The sequence below is a fragment of the Nyctereutes procyonoides genome, unplaced genomic scaffold, assembly GCF_905146905.1.
Source record: "Nyctereutes procyonoides isolate TBG_1078 unplaced genomic scaffold, NYPRO_anot_genome, whole genome shotgun sequence".
Classification (NCBI taxonomy): domain Eukaryota; kingdom Metazoa; phylum Chordata; class Mammalia; order Carnivora; family Canidae; genus Nyctereutes; species Nyctereutes procyonoides.
This window is the reverse complement of record NW_026575131.1, coordinates 27020794-27038651: the sequence shown is the minus strand read 5'-3', so window position 1 is coordinate 27038651 and position 17858 is coordinate 27020794. Positions and strand designations below refer to the sequence as shown.

General features: G+C 43.8%; 1 protein-coding gene across 4 annotated transcripts in view; it reads right to left on the bottom strand.

The window, feature by feature from the left end:
* PRICKLE2 (prickle planar cell polarity protein 2) overlaps positions 1 to 17858 on the bottom strand; it is a 325226-nt gene that overhangs the window by 143566 nt on the left and 163802 nt on the right. The window contains exon 1 of one of the 4 annotated variants that reach the window (XM_055343593.1): positions 15394 to 15657. The exons of the other annotated variants lie outside the window; for them this stretch is intronic. The gene's annotated coding sequence lies outside the window, so the exon portion shown is untranslated. Of the gene's footprint in view, positions 1 to 15393; positions 15658 to 17858 lie in introns of those variants that run through there. 4 annotated transcript variants of the gene reach the window in all.

Here is a 17858-nt window from a genome sequence, read left to right as displayed (position 1 = left end):
AGGGAGGGACTCTGAAGCAAAAAAACCTATGGAAATGACTTCCCCTATCAGCTTTCTCTTTAAGGAAAGTTCATAATTGGTCACCACTGACTGTGCCCAGGCAGCTCTGCCACAGCAGGCCCTCTTCCCCACCTTCTGGTTGACTGGTTGGAGAACATGGAGCATAAAGCAGTAAGTCCTTCAGCTGACCTGAGCACCAGAGTAGTAGGCATGATCCTGCATCATACCAGTATTGATCCTTTACCTCCAAGAAGTGGTGTCTTCCATGGCAGTATTGGTCTATTTGCTGGTCAACAGCACTTCTGTTATGGTTTTCAATATATGAGTGGCATGAGGTTTCTCTGGTGCTTCCATCATCCCTTTCCTACCAAGCTAGGAGGCAGGATGCACAATGGCATGAGAGCAGTCAGGGAGCTTGAGATAAAGACTTGGAAGTGTCTCTCTTCAAGTCTTTGTCCTCCTTTGGGTCTTGGTTTCTTAAGGGGCAAATCTTCAGTGGATTAGATTGGGGTCAACAAACCTGTTCTATAAAGGGTCAGATAGTAAACCTTTTAGGCTTTGAGTTCGTATCATATCTGTCATAACTATTCGGCTCTGCCCTTGAAGTAGGAGAACAGTCATAGAGTAGAACAGAAAACATAAATGAATGGGCCTGAATGTGTTCCAATAAAACGACCTACAAAGAAGACTGCAGGCTGGATGTGCCATACTTTGTCAACCCCCGATTCGATGATCTTTTCTTGGTACCTTGCAGTTCTGAATGTCCATGATTCAATGATTCAAAATTCGCCTCCTGTCTGGCCTTAGAGGAAGTCTCAAAGGCTAGAAAGTTCTAAGTTAGAATTAAAAGTTTAAGAAACAGTAACAACAGCTAGTACTTATTAAGTCATTGCTGTGTACCAAGTATTGTCTTTGGGGCTTTATGTGCACTACCTCATCTTGTCCTCAGAGCAATTTGTTGAGGTACACACCATAATGAATCCATTTTACAAGTAAAGAAACAGACTTATGCAGTGTAAGTGACCCACTCGACATCATCAAAGTGGGAAGTGCATAGCTGGAATCTGAACTACTGTCTGACTCCAATGTCCTTGCTAAAAATTAGTCAACTATGGGATTGTCATGAAGTTGTCCAGAGACCTACTCCTGCTGGCCGTTCCACCCCCTACCCTGGTTATTGTTCCATGAACCCTCCAGAAGTTCACGTGAGAAACCCTGTTCTTGCATGCCAAATAAATTAAAAGGTTGGCCTAAAAATAACACAAGAGTTCACTACTCTAGATGATGAATTGCTTTTTAATGCATAATAATTGACTCCTTGACCAGCTCAAGACCTTACAGCGGCTGGAATACCTACAGCATGCCTTATTTGGAAGGTGACCACAAGACAAGCACTGGGTCTGCTGAAGCAATCTGCACTCTCTCACCCAGGCTAACACAGCTCCATTTAAAGATTCTTTTAAACTAAGAAGAAGGGGTGCGGGTGGGGGGAAGAAAGAAGAGCCAAGGGTCTACATCTTAACCATGGTTTATCATAATTAAACTAATCATAAACAAAACTCTTTAAAAACAGTGGCCTTGGAAAAAATCAAAGGGCAGCTTGGAATGTGCATGGGACCTGCTGGCTGATCTCCTGAGAGGCGTTTCAAGGTAGGGCGCCTGCTGATGCTCCATCAACGCCTGTGCACTGTCTCACTGTCTTAAACTTCAACAAAGTCTCCTGGAGCAACTGGCGATTATTAATGCAGTCTCTGTGGGCCCCTCGGATAGATGGAGGTCTGTAATAATTGAGGTGTAGATTTCAGCTCAGCCACGGTTCCCTTCCTTGTTTGGTGGCAGATGACTGGACTCTCCAGAGAGTTTTAGTGTCCACAGCAGGCACAGTAAAAATGTTAATGCAACAATTCAATAAATATTTAATGGCTCTTTCCTTAGCTTGCTGATGCGATCAAGCAGGAGCCTCATTACTAAAACCTACTTCCACCTCCTCTTTTATTTATGAGCTTTATTCCTTTACATTATCACATAGAGCCCAGTTTAGACAAACCAAAGTCCTGAATACAGTAGAAAGAGGAACAAACCATTCAAGACCAGGCCATCGAAATTTGGTGCAAATTGTCTCCTGGCAAGAAGCTTTGCTCCTGGTTCCCAAAGTCGCAGACAAGACTGAGCTGGAGAAAAGAAGCCACCTCAGGAATAGGGATCAGCTATTTTTATAGGGATGGGAATATTCAGAGGGAGGTGAACAAAAAGACGGGGCCCCTGAATCCACTTCTCACCTCCTCACTGGTCAGGGCTAGTTATTTGTTATTATAATAGAGGATTGTGTAACTCCTTTGACCAATAATCATCTGTTTCAGTGGATTTCATGCTTTCCACCCACATGACCCTACTCAAACGTTTGAGTCCAGCTCAAATGTCCCCTCCTCTTGAAAGCTTTGCCTGTTTCTCTCCCCAAGTCAAAATTAATCATTCCCACTGTGGTAATCTCATGTGCTTTGTTGAAAATGCTATTGCAGCTTTTAGCTTACAGGGTAACTTAAGTATTACAGTCAAAAGTAGTAGAGGTGAAAGTAAAGACTGAAGTCCAACTGCCTGGGTTTGCCATGTCCAGCCCTGTGGCCTTGGACAAGTTACTTACCCCTTTAGCACGGTACTGACTTGTCTTTAACATGGCGAGGATGATGATACCCCAAAGGGCTACTGTGGGATTATGGGAATTAAATGATTTGGTACTTAGCAAGTACTCAAATGTTCTAATAGCTGGACATCTGTACCTATATCTATATTTATACATTACTCACACACACACACACACACACACACACACATACAGACATACACATGGGCGTGAGGTTTCAGATTGCATCCACATCCATGGAATATGTAGAAGTATCTTGTATACATAGCAAGCAGAAGGAATCTGAGGTCTCATACTGACCTGTCCCCAACTGAGCCTAGTTGGCTAAATGCCAAACCATAGTAGTGAGTAGAGTCACTTTAGAAGTCCACATGCACAGTCACTGTGTCCTTGTTCCTATGTCCTTGCTTCCATGAAGTTTGGCAGGTAAGTGGGCTTATGATAAGGCCTATCAGCTTTCTTTCTGCATGTCTGAGCTTGATGGTCACTGTATTTACTTCTATGTGACTGCAGAAAAGGTTTGGTAGGATCTTAAGATTTGCATTAATGTTTGGGGGAGAAATAGAAGGGCACAGCCATGTGCCCTGGTCCAGCCTTCACTGGGCTCTCCACAGAAGGATGATGGCCATCATCCTTCCTTATAGGTACTTTGGGAACATCTTTGGAAGGATCAAGGATACAGATCACTCATCACCTCATTCCTAATGTTATGTATGTGGACCTCCCCACAATGCTTAAGGGTAGACTTGGGGAGAGGGACAGAAGACTCTGGAGTTGGGAAGACCTGGTTCAAATCCCAGTCTGCTACCTCATGCCCTTGAAGAAGGTGGCACTCTTGTCAAGGCTCTCCTCCTGCCCTTGGTACACAGGGCAGAGAATTCTAGTTCCTGATCCTAACATCTCTCCTGCCCCCTCAGGAGTTAGGATTCCAACCATTCTGTAAACACATGAACAAGAGGAGTAGATAATCCTTTCTGCAGAGATGTGTGACCATGTGACCATGGTCAATGAGACATGGTAGGATTAGGGGGCACTTCGAGAAGATTCCTTAATAAAGAGAAGCAATGCATCTCTTCCCCCCTTTATTCTTGCTTCCTGAGATGCAAATATGACAGAAGTAGCTGGGACGGGGGGGGGGGGGGTAATTTTGAGGACAAGCCATATGCTGAGATTGGCAGGGCAGAAAAAATAAACCTAGGTCACTAGGACATAGTGAGGCTGCCAGGTCAGCCCTCACAGTCACCTTTAAACTTCTTTTAGAAGAAAGAGAGAGAAATAAATGATAACACATTTATGCCACTGTTGAGTTTTTCCCTATCCTATGCAGCCCAACTTAATCATTACTGATATGTAAAGCTCAGCAACAATGTAAATTAAACTGTGGCCTACAGACCCAATCCAGCCCACCACCTGGCCCATGAGTAAAAAAAGATATTTTTCTGAGATAAACATTTGCAATCAATTTCATGATAGGGAACAGTAATGTGAATTTCCACCTCCTCAAAAAATAATTCCATTCTTCTCATTAGCAGACCTGTATTGTGAAAACATTATGCCCAATTATTATCCTTACATTGTGAATTAAATAAAAATTTTGTGGAGGGATCCCTGGGTGGCGCAGTGGTTTGGCGCCTGCCTTTGGCCCAGGGCACGATCCTGGAGACCCGGGATCGAATCCCACATCGGGCTCCCGGTGCATGGAGCCTGCTTCTCCCTCTGCCTATGTCTCTGCCTCTCTCTCTCTCGCTCTCTCTCTCTCTCTCTCTCTCTATCATAAATAAATAAAAATTTAAAAAAAATTTTGTGGAAATCTGTCCTATCATCATGTAAGTACCTATATACTGTCCACAATTTTACCTCTTTACTTGCAAAATATAAATATTTACTGTCTGGCCCTTTACAAAAAAAAAAAAAGTCTGTTGACTCATGACAGAGACCCATGACACTGCTGGTCTTATAAAAAAGGCTTAATAAATGACAGCTATTATTATAATTAAATCTCCAAAGGAAGATGACATAGAAGTTGCTCAATTATTTGCTCATTTTTGTGAGAGATTATAATCCTCTAGAAAGTATGGTTTAATTTTTTGTTGAGTTTAACAGATAAGAAATCTCCGAGAGTCAACCTCACCCTTCCTAAATAGCCCCACTTCTCTGCTACTTCTTGGTCGTCAGGGAATACAAAATAAACACAAGAGCATAACAAAGACACAATGTATTGTTTCCCATGCCTCCCTCCCCAATCCAGCCATCATGGATATATTTTAAGGCCACCTATCAAAAAAGGGGACAAAATGAAGAAGACAAAAGGACAAGACAAGCCTAATTTCATTTAGATCTCTCTAAATATTTTGGTAACTGGGCCTGATAACCATCTTCTATTTCCCCAGTGAATTCCAGATTTGACATGCATAATCTGGCACAAATGAATAGAACCCCAGGCCAAGCCTCCAATGGATCCTACCATTCACCATATGGTGGTCATGCTTCACCCATGACCAAACGCAATTCAGGGATCTAGGAATGAATCTCTCATGCACGTAATACCAGGAACAGTTGAAGTATGAGTTCCAACCTTTCCCAACAAAAGGAAAATTATATGGCTGAGTTAAACCAGCAGCTCCCAACCTTTGTCAGCAATGGTGCCAAGTTTCTGGCTCATGCCCACATCACACTACCAGTCTGTGCCAACTCCTCCCTCCACCCTTCTGCCCCCAGCCTTCAGTCAGACACGCTCTAATCTATAAGACAGTTTGGGTTGTTCCAAATGCGAGGCTTCGGATTATGAGATGAGTGTGTAGGATTACTTCAGGGGAGGCCGCAGATGAAGAAGGAAGGGGACATCTGTGACCCATCTCAACTCTCCTTAAGGCAGTCAGGGAAGAAAGGGTGGACCTTCCCACTGGCAGTGGGGACATGAGTAAATGAATGCGGTGGCACTGAGTAGGGTGCCAGGAGGTGGAGCTGTGTCCCTGCCTGGGTGTTGACTACTTTGAATGACCACATCTGGTCCCAGCCCACTGGAAGGCAGTCCAAGGGAACAGTATTCTGCAAAGTGTGGTACTTCAAATCGATTTCAACCATTATGGAAATGTAGCATTAGCCAACAGTTTAGGAAGGCGGAGATGAGGGAAGGAGAATGATTCCTTCAAAGTAGCCATGACCCTTGGTTACAAGATGCTTTCCATGTTGCAGAGCATCTGAAATGGGCTATATGGGAAAAAAAGAGTTCTTGACTTAAAATATTGTGGATTTTGTTTGAGCATTGTATATTCCCCAAGATACACACTAGAATGATCAAAACAGTGCTCTTTGTAATAGCCTCTAACAAGAAACTAACCAAACACCCATCAACAACTGAATGGATACATTGTGGTTCATTAAAGAATGGAATACTAAACAATTAAAATTAAAGATCTGTAACTATACGCAACAAAATGATTGAATCTCACAAACAAAACATTGAGTGAAAGTCAAATACAAAAGAGTACCTATTGTACGATTCTATTCATGTAAGCTCTAAAAACAGGAAGACTCTATGATGCTAGAAGTAAGGATAATCGTTAGTGTAAAAAGCCCAAAGAAGGGGACACAGAAAGGGCTCTGGGACACGGGTGATGTCTGATTCTTGATCTGTGTGCTAGTGACATGGGTGGGGTCAGTTTATAAAATCTCCCTGAGCTGATCACTTATGTTCATTTTCCTTTATGTATAGTATACTTCCATGAAAAGATTTTATAAATATAATTAGGCCTTTGAGAGATCCAGAACCATCCACTAGTTCTAAAAGGACCTGGATATCTGGTGTGATGAAGCAGACCTTATCACTTCATTTAACAATAAAGTCCAAAGAGAAGGAACATGGTAAGAGTGGTAGGAGCAGCAGCAACAGTAAAAACCCGTAATTATAGTAACAAGCTAATACTTAGTACTCACCTGTGCTAAGCACACTACGGAAACTATTATGATAATCCTTTGAAGTAGGTACAATTACATCCCATTTAATAGTTGAGGGGACTGAGGTTTTGAGGGTAAGGAAATGGGCCCTGTCTCCTAATTTAAGCTTTCTAACTGCTACCCTGTGTAGCTGTGGTGGGTGGAGCTCTTGGCAAAACTAGGACTTCACCCAGGTCTCCTGATTCTTGAGTCAATGTCCTTGTGTGAGGTTGAAAAATGATCCTCTAAAGATGTGTCCATGTCCTAAATCCTGGAATCTGTGAATGTTCTCTTATATAGAAAAGGGTCTCTGCAGATACAATTAAAATTATGGATTTTGAAATGAGATTATTCTGGATTATCTGGGTGAGCCTAAAAGTCATTGTAAATGAACTTATAAGAGAAGGCCAAGGGAGATTTGAGAAACACACAGAGAGAAAGAAGGCCATGTGAAGATGAGGCAGATACTGGAAATGATACACCTACGAACCAAGAAACACCAAGGATTGCCAGCAGGCACCAGTTCCAGTGAACTGGCAAGGAGGGAGCTTCTGAAGGGAGTGTGGCCCTGGTGTCACCTTCATTTTTAAGCCTCTGGCCTCCAAAACTGTTAAAGAATACATTTCTGTTGCTTAACAGTTCCAACTTGATGACACTCGGAATACAGCAGCCCTTGGAAACTAATACACTCGCCACTTCCTAAACATCATATGGCATCATCCAAAGAGGGTGTTCAACAAGATGGCAACCGGTGTCCCTGAAAAGTATCCTGGGATCACACAGATTTGGGAAACGATGTTAGATCGGTTTCTGTATAGTTGAACTTCTATGTTTACTCTGCCTTATGTGTGTTTCAGAAGGAATATAGTAATGCAGAATTTCCCAAACTTAACTGGAGGATCCCAAACATCCCCAGGAAATGCTGTAGTGTGCCATGCTGAATGAACTGATGTGACTCATGAGGGAAACAAAGGCCTAAAAAGTTAAGGGTTATTACTTTGCCAAGCTCATGATTATTTTTCTAAAGCCCCCAAAACACGGCTTAGTAGTTACCAGGTCAAGAGTTGGACTGGACAATCTCCTTGGGCCCTTCCCAATCTAACAATCTCATTCTTTATGGACAAGACCAAAGATGATCCTTGCCCACAGCAGACACTGCTCATCAATCACAGCACTGCCCCCTGAGCTCTGAAAGGGCCCTTTAATGCTTCCAACCAGAGCTCCAAGCAAATAAACCCTCTGCATTTTTCCTGTTCTAGTGACTGGATGAACAGTCTAAATAAACCCTGGCCTGTAGGTTTTCAGATATGTCAGTATCATTCTCTTCCTACCCAGGGAAGGACATTCTCTTCCTCACCAATACTAGATGACTTTTACTCATTTCTAGAATATACAATCCTTTGCTCTGATTTTTAAATGGGTATTCTAGTAATGATGTTGGGTGAGAGCTTTTATGACTAGGGAGGGGAGGAAGTCTGGGGCACTATACCTCCAGTTCACCTTTGTTCTGTGGGTAACATTTTCTCCAACAGGTTAAAATATGTACAGGTTTACTGCTCTCTGAGTTCCAAGGCCATGTGTGGGAGTTTCAGTGAATCTTAAAAATCTTTGCATCTCAAGTAATGTTCCCAGAGCAGCAGCTGATCTGGTAAGATTTCCTCAGCAGGAGAGCTCAGAGGCTCAGGGTCTTCAAAGAAAACCATTAGCTGTGGGGACAATTTTTAAAAGGTGATAAACCACTAATGCCTCACCCCTACTGTGATAACACCTTCCTCCAAAGAGTTTATAGACCCCTACAAGGGGCAGCTATCACTGACCTTGTTTTATAATTAAACAAAACAAAACAAACAGAGGGTCAGAAACATTAAAAATGTGGATTTAGTGGGGTCACAGAGCACATTAGTCTTCCCATCCCCAAGGAAGAGGGAGATGAGAAAAGGAGAAGAGCAATAAAACAGAACTTTAAAACTGTTTATTAAGCAACAATTTTCTTGCAGTTGCTGCATCAAACACTGAGGTAGGGGACGGGCATTCAACTTAGTGGGTCCCTGCTGGGTGGCAGTTCTGTGCACAGAAGATGGGAACTGAATGACATGCTCCTTGCACTTCAGGAGGGAGAGGCAGACAGTCATTATCTCAAAAAACAAGCACTTCTATCTTGCTTTGAACAAAAATTAATAAAGTGATGTGGCAAAGAAAAATGTAGTGTATGTATGTTGGGGGTGGGGGAGGCAAAGCCAGGTAGAGAGTCCTCCTGGTAGAATGACATTTAAGCTAAGAAGGTCAGTGATGAGAAGCTGCCAGCCCGACAAAGTCCTAGAAGATTCTGAGCAAAGGGAATAGCAGGTACAAAGGCCCAGAGGCAGGCAGGAGCTTGGGTGTTAAAGGGTTGGTATGACTGGAGTAGAGGTACCAGAGGTTGGGGAGGAAGATCTCCTTACATAGAAAGGTTTGTGCTGGTGTTGTCAGAGTAGGAGTGGGTGGTCTCGTAGCTCATGGTAATATGTGTAGAGTTTGTCCTTACTGTAATGGGAAGCTATCAGAAGGTGCTGTTAAGGGAGTGGGAGAATCGGATTTAAGCTTTAGAAACAACAGGTATTTGGGAAGGTGGCTGAAAATCAAAGTGAGGCAGGATGGTGGCATTCTAAAGTCGTGCCTGCGGAGACAGGAAGCAGTGGTGCCATTTGGGATATTTATCTTTTCGATCATATTTTTTATTGAGGTATAATTTACATACAGCAAAACGTGTATTTTACATGGAGAGTCTGATCCATTTTGACAACTGCCTAGACCCGTGAAACTCACACACACTAACCAAGATATAAGCACTTGCAGAACACCAGGAAGTTACCTGAAGCCCCTCTCTAAGCAGTCCTCCCTCTTCCTTCCCCATGTCCCATTTGGAGTATATTTTTGAGGTAGAGCTGCAAGGACTTATTCCCACCGGACCAGACAAGGGAGTGTGTGGAAAAGAGAAAGATGCCAAAAATTTGTAGCTCAGCAACTGGGTGGCAGGGAGGTAGGAGTGGGGGTGTCCATTTGCTGACCGGGTAAAGACTCGGGCAGAGGAATAAATTTAGGGTTGTACTTTGACACACAAAGTGAGAAGCCTGTTTAATATCTAATAAAGAGACTAAGAAGAGATGTGTGTACGCAAGTCTGGAGCTCAGGAGAGGGGTCCAGGTCGAATACGTCAATCTGGGAGTCATCAGCATGTGACAACATGCAGCCAGAGATGGATGTCAGCAAGCAAACAAACAAAAAATGAGCAACAGAAGAACAGAGAGAGAGAGAGGACTAGAATAGTTCAACTTATAAAGAACTAGTGGAGGAGAATAAAGAAAGGAAAATAGGACAAATGGGACACATTTGTGTCTAAGCTCTCACAAGCTTAGAGAGAGAGAGAGAGAGAGCAAACCAGAAAGAAGGAATGACATTCCCAGAGGGCTCAGATGACTCAGATGAATGTTTCTGACAGGTGGAAGGCAGTCTCCTAAAGTACACAACTTTATCTAAAATTCTGTGGGGTGGGTATCATGATTATTCCCATTTCAGAGAGAAGGAAACAGAGATTCAGAGATATGGGTGACTTGTCTAAAGGCACACCACTAGTAAGCAGTAGCTGCCAGTTTGAAGCACAGCAGCTCCCCCAGCTATGTTGCGCAGCACAGTCATGGATGACACTGCCAAGGGGTTCTGGGATCCCCTTTAACAGGGAACATGCAGAGCCAAACAGGTTTCTCTCCTTCAGCGCTTTAATATACTAGCACAAATTGTGATTCCTCAAAAAAAAAAAAGATGCAGGATGTCACATTTTGCAAATATACGTGGAACCATTTTTTGCCTTCTTGTCTGGAAGAGCAACTTGTCAACAGGTGCTCCCTGGAACGCAGAATGAGAACTATCACTTGCTTGAAGGCAACAGAAGTGCACCTTCAGAATGTGTTTAAACAAAGCCCAAAGTGCTTCCACGGTCGTTATGTCACTTGTACCCAGAGGAGACAGGGTTGACATGAACATTCCATTGTACAGATAATGGAGGCAAAGCTCATGAGGTTAAGTGGTTTGTCCTATATCACAATCTTGCAGCAATTAAGCAAGATAAATCAGCACCAGTCCGTGTGCCCAGAGGCAAGGGAAATCAGGTCAGGCCAAGGGGGAATCAGGCGAGAGGTCTAAATGAGACTCCTCGTCTCTGCTTCTCTTCTTCACAATATTCCCTTTGTGTTTGTTTTCTTCGGGAACCTCCCCAGATTGGGGGCAGTTTATATAGAAGACTGAGAGAAAAGCAGGGCTTCAGGTGGGCTCAGGTTATGGGCATCAGGAAAGAGCTTCTACCTCCTTGGTCACGGGAACCATGAGGGTTCATGTGGGAGGAATCTGTGGAAGCGTAGGCAGAGAAGACAGGAAGTGGCCCTGGGAGTTGTGAACGGGCCCAGTGAAGGGGACAGAGCTGCTTTAAAGATTCCAAAAGCTGGAGGACTGAAAAGCACCTCATAAATAAATTAATCGGATCTTGACTTATCTTGGCTCAGCAGTTAGAGAACTCAGGGGAAATTAGCTGGATACTCCTTAAGTATTAACCTGAATGCCTACACCCCTATTCAGTCCTTCCTAAATTCTGCTGGGGCAGACTACATAAAAGGGGTCCCTGGGGACTAGCATCCCCCAGATGCCAGTGTCATAGAGAAGGGGCCTTTAGCAGAGAAAGTTGGTGAGGGAGGGTCACTAGGTCCAAGTGGTAAAGATAAGACCTCCTAATCACCCAGGGCATGGGCTTGAGCATATGGACACTGGAGTTGGACAGTTACGGGTTCAGGTCCCCAGCATGGCCACTTAGTAGCTGTGTGACCCCAGGGAGTGGCTGAACCTTTCTAAGCCTATTCCTCCTTATCTGTGAAATAGGGATGACAATAGCATCTACTGGGGTTATTGCGGGGATTCTGAATGATAATGAACAAAAAAGCAAAGTGTGTTTCAAAAGAGAATCCAAGGTCCCTCCTGAGATGCTTCTTAAAATGCAAATTTCCAGGCCACATCACAGATTTACTGAAACAGACTCTCAGAAGGATATTCTTAAGTATAATGAAGTCTAAGAAAGGTTGAGAACACATTTAGTCTGTGCTTGACAAAAAGTAAGTTAATGGTTGTCATTCTGTTTATGATCACTTGCAGTATGCATATATGAGACCTTTACTCCCAGCTAGACAGCCAACTGCTCAAAAATGGAACTGTTTGAGGGGTGCATAGATGAGGTGGTCAGTTAAGCATCTGACTCTTGATTTCGACTCAGGTCATGATCTCAGGGTCAGGATCCAGGTCTGAGAAAAGCTCCATGTTCAGCAAGAAGTCTGCTTGAGATTCTCTCTCTTCCTCTGCCCCCCCCCCCACGCTCTCTCTAAAATAAATAAATCTTTAAAAAAAAATGGAATTGTTTGAAATCCAACTCAACAGATATTTGCTCATCCTCAGAAGCCTGAACAAAACCCTGATGACTGAAAAAATTAAAGTGCATAATTATAGCAGTCCAAGTGAATGCAAAGTAACCTTCTGCAAATGTTCCCAGCAAATCAAGTAGTCATAGTTTTTGTTTGGGTGGTCGGTTTAAGAAAAAATGGCATGAAGCAAATTTTCAAAGATGTGATAAGCAATGTCACGTACACACTCCCTGTGGTTTGGCATCTTCTGGAAGGTGGTTTGTGAGGAGAGAGCCCCCTGTGATGGGTACCATGATTTCTATACACAGGCTGCCTGGTAAAAGTCAAATATGAAGCAATTCTCAAAGGCCTGTAGGCTAAATTTGCAGTGAAATCATTCATGAGTTTTCCCAGACACTGAGTCCCACAGTACCTGTGTCTGTCTGTTTCCTCCACCGCCCCTACACCTTCCATTGTTCTGGAAAATGTCCAGATACCATCTCTGCAAAAAAACCCGCATCTTCTCCTGCTTGTCACGCAGAGCAGCAGGATATGAAAAAGAACGTCACCAAAACAACTGCATGGTAATCAAATGCTAAGTATCCTGAAAAAGAATCCCTTGCCATTTAGATTTTGAGAAAATAAAAAATAGCAGAGAAACATTTTTTTCACATTGCATTTAAACTCTTGCTACAATTTTCATAAAGTTTCATTTTATTCAACCAGGATTACCATTCTGTGCTTCAGAAGCTAAAAAAAAAAAAAAAAAAAAAAAAAATTTACTCCCTCTGCTTCCTCTCATTGACATTGGAATAGTGCACTGAGCTATTATATTCACCCAAAGCTCTCCTATTTGATGATGTGGCTAGGAAGTGCTTAATGTGATGGGGGTGCCTTTAAGGAAAGATTAAGAAAAATGGCCTGGGGAGCACAGCATCTCTGAGACTTGGTTTTCCAAATTATTAAAAACTGCAGATTTCTATTATCACAACTTGACAAAGCAGCACGTTGTGTCCCTTGGTTATCTCTTACAGTCTTTTAATTGCCCATTCTCCACACTGCTGATGCACGAAGCACTTTATGGTAAACTCAACACAGAACGACTTTGCCTTCTCTGCATACAGCTCTACACAGACATAAATGTCACTACCAAATTGGTGAGCACTAGCTCCAACCCTGGCGCATCTCCTTCTTTGAGACATCTGTGTCCCTAAGGATACCAATCCCGGCTTATAGGAAATCTGGGGAAAAGCAGCCAAGAGCTTTTCCTGCTGAGGCTAGTGGGAGGAGGCCAGTGGGGAAGTGTGCTCGATAAAACTGTCTCAAAAATAAGTTCCATCTTAAAAAGCTCATGAAGGGAATGAGAGAGTTATTTCAGTTTCTTAAATGAAAGCACAACCCCAAAAATAAAAAATAAAAGGCTTGTTGATGGAGAAGCTTGAAAGACTGGGAGTTGAGGTTATCACTGCAGAAAGATTGCCTGGTAACAGAGCTTTCTTGTATTACACCCAAAGCTGTGTACCATCTGAGGCTGATTCAGGAAAATACTCAAATCTCCTGGTAATTTCCTGCAGACAGGACGTTTAATCATCTCCAAGCCTTCACTGCAAAAGGCGGGGGGGGGGGGGGGGGGTTAAGAAAAAAGAAAAAACCTAAACCAAATGATTCACACTCTTAAAACGAATCTGCCTTCGGAACGAGAACCATTTTCTGCTCTTGAAAAGCAGCCACGATTTGTTATTCTAACAAAGTGTTCCTTTCCTCCAAACAGAAATAAAAGTCACTCGAGGAGGGCTTGTACTGATTTCTGTTCTGCATTTCTTGAAACTTCCATTCAGTCAACAGTTTCTCCTGGCAGGTTCTCAGAAATCCAGGGAGAGCTGGGTAGTCAGTGACTAAGAACACAGGATCATTTTTATAAGCCTCCCTTCCCCCGACTTTCTGGCCCCATGGGAAGATGTTTTATTGTAGGACGAGCAGAATTAGCTGCACATATAAATTCTTCACTGCTCAGCTCACTTGACACCTTTATCTGAATTGCCCAACGGCTGGGAAGATTTGGCAATTGACGATTTGAAAAGGAAATGCCCAAATCCTCCCCAAGCAGTGTTGGTCCGCTCTGTGCGTAGAGGCCCATGTCCATCTCTCTAATTATTCAACTAGTTGCACAGATAAAAACATCTGTTTGCAGAAGTCAGGGAACTCAAAGCATACAAATGATTCACACCACCTCAACGACTGAAAATAAAGGCCAGCCCAGCAAAATGAGGTCTGCTAACAGTCGAAATAATTTAATATGGGCAGAAATGGAGTTTGGCAATCCATGCATCAGACTTTGCTCCAATTTTGGAAGGCATTTCTTCCAGCTGCCTCATCTTAAAAAAAAAAAAAAAAAATCCCTGACCCTTTGCATTAGGCTTCCAACTTCTTGCTTAGGTTATATGCAAGTGAACAGACAGATAGGGAGGGAGAAGAAGAAAGCTAAAATTGTCTCTTTCAATAAACCTTACCACCACCCCCACCCCCCCCCAAACCCTATAGATTATTTTGGTTTTAAAATTCCCTAAGATACAGCTGCCCAGACGCTCCATGATTCCAGTCCTCAAGTCCTGACTCCTAGAAGCTGAGGGTGCATTTGAAAAGCTGGAAGAGTAGGATTCCAATTAACGACCCACTCCACACACACACACACACACACACACACACACACACAAAACAACCCTTTCCTCCTCCTATAGACTCCTCTGTGTGAACTAGAAGGCGGCCAAGAGATGAGATCTCTCCCCTACCTCTACTCCCAGTTCAGAGAGAAGACATAAATCCGGAATTGCTAAATTACGGGTATCTACCAAAGGAGAAAAGGGAAGAATATTAAAAAGTTCTAGAAAGGAAAGCAATAAGGAGTGTGGGGAGCTATCCCTCATTATTTTACGATATTTCTGAATACACTGAAAATATTTTTTGATAGTGCAACGGAAATAAATACGTAGGTCGTGAGCAATAAATACATTTCAAATATTTGAGGAAAATGAATTGTAAGAGAATGAGGACTGTTTAAACAGCAAGTTCGGAGAAGTTTAAATGCCCCCCCCACACACACACACATCGTCCTCATACAGTCACGATGATCCCCCCCCACCCCCTGATATCATTATTGGTTATTAGTATTGGTCAATAAAGTGGCTGCGCAAGAGCTGGCAGGCAGAGCAAAATGATCCCTAGGTCCCCCCCATCCCCAGAGCTCACGACGGCCTCGGTGTCTCTGTGTGGCAAGGCACATCACTGCCAGAGGTTAGTGCCCCAGCGCCAAGCCCCCTTCCCTGGGAGGGCCGTGCCAAACCAGGCGCACAGGCGCCCCAGCGCCCCTCCGAGCGCCCCGGCCAAGGGAGGGCCACTTACCAGGCTCAGCCTCGCATTGCTCGCCGCTGCGGCGCCTCCGCCGGCGGGGGGCTGGGGGGGAGGGGGGAGGGGGCCGCAGACCTGGGGACCTGGGGTGCGGCCGCGGCTAGGAAGCCCAGCGGGGCGTCGGCCGCCAACTGCCCGGAGCCAGAGGGGGCCCTGCAGGGGCTCCGCGCAAGGGGGGTGACATTCCCGGGGCTGTGGCAGCTGCTCCGTGCGCAGCTCTGGGTCCAGGATAATCGCTCAGGTCCCGGGGAGAGAAGCTTCAAGCTCTCCAAGGCTGCCTCCCTGCTGCTTAAAGGGACGCCTCTCCACCTCCCACTCTGCTTATTGGTGAAAATCCCGAGCCACAGGCCAATCCTAGGCCTGTTCCCGAATTGAGATTTCAATCAGGGGAGCTACTGCTTTAAAATTAGAAAGGGCTGATGGGTGGTGGTGGTGATGGTGGTGGGGTGGGGTGGGGTGGGGTGGGGTGGGGTGGGGTGGGGGTGAGGGTGGGGGGTTCGGCCACCTTTCAGAAGCAGGACACAGGCTCTCTGGCTTTTGCATGCAGAGGTACTGAGAGCTGGCTGTGGCTGCAAGAGCAAAATTACACTGTAGAGAGCCCTGGAAGAAGACAAGAAACATGCCAGACCCTTCTCCTTCACCCCTCTGGTCCATCTTCCCTCAGTTCACTCATGGTTCAAGGGTCATCCAATTTATCATGGATGCTGGAGACCCTCTATGCCTGGAAAGAGCCTCCAAGCTATGTACTTCTAAAGCCTCCCCATTATCTCCCCTTCCAGACACTCATCACACTTTTTTTTTTTCCTTAATCTGTCTCTGCCTTTCCACTGCATGTTCCATCAGAGCAGAAATTATTTCACCAATAATCATACTATCACTCCCTGCCTGGAACACTGTGAGCTCTCAGTAGACATTTAAGGAAGCAAGGAAGGCAAGAAGGGAGGGAAGGAAGGAGGGAGAAAGATAGTCCTGCCTCCTTTGTGACAATACAAATGTTAATTAAGAAGCACTATTCAAGAAGCCAGGCACTGATTTCAGACACAACTGTACCCAAATGTGGCCTCTACTTCTTGCTAGTTATGTAAATAACATGTGCCTCAGTGCCCTGGTCTGTAAAGTAAGATGATGTCTCCGGCCTCACAGAGTTGTTGTCAAGATTGCATTAGTTCATGTCTAGAGTAGAGGAGGTGCTCAGTAAATAGCTTCAGAGGACTGAATAGTCAATAGCTGTTGTTATTACTGAAATCAAAATACATCTGCCTGAGGTTGGGACTGGTCCAACCACTGGTTTGGCTTTTTGGTAAGTACCCCGTCATTCATGAAACAGATCTAAATTAAGTGCTGAATCAGCACCAGGCCCCACATAAGGTGCCAGAATCACCGATGATTGATCATGTCCTTAACTGCAAGGCCTGGGTGTATATGTCAGCCAGGTTTTCCAGAGAAACAGAACCAATAGGATACACATACATTTGAGATTTATTAACAGAATTGGCTCTTGTAGTCATAGAAGCCAAAAAGTCCCATGATACACAGTTTGCAACCTGGAGAACCAATAGCATTAGCATAAATCAGTCAAGGAGTAAAGGTCTGAGAACTGAAAGCCAATGGTGTAAGACCTGGTCTGAGTCTGAAATCCTGAGAGCCAGGAATGGTGATGTCTGAAGCCAAGGGAATATGGATATCTCAGCTCAAGTAGAGAGAGAGTAATGGGTGATGCTCACCTGCATTGGTGAGGGCAATCTCAGGGAAGTCTGCTGATTCAAACATTAATCTCTGCTGGAAACACACAGACACATCCCAAAATGATGTCTTACCAGTCATCTGGGTATACCTTAGCCCAGTCAAGTTGATACATAAAATTAACCATCTTAGGTTGGGGAGAAGAGAGAAAAACAGAGAAACAGGTCAACAACAACACCAAAAAAAACTATGTTAAATGATACACAAGCAAATTTATATATACTGGAATGTTTATTGGATAGTTTATAAGATCCAAGTAACAAAAATTATCTAATAGGGGACATTGTTAAATGAATTATAGTACATCCACTTAATGGAATAAATGCAGTCATGACAAGAAAAGAGGCAGAGCTGAGTGGACTAATGTATGATGAACTCCAAAATATATTGCTAAGTGCAGTGCAGAAGGTAAAATATATTCTCACCAGCATAAATAAATCTTTATGTATGGTATATACATATGCACACTGTAATATACATAAATGCTTCTAGGAGGATACCTCAGAGAAGGATAAAGATTATGACATCTAGTTAGGTGAATTGAGAAGTACACAGGTCTAAGATGGGAAGGAGACTAATATGTCCCTGTGTATTATTTGATTATTTTACCATGAACTTATAGTAAATTCCTAGGTCTGGGCAAGATGGTAAATGATGACAGGCTGAAAATTCCCACCCTTCAAACACCTAGGTATGCTGGATAAAATATTTAACAA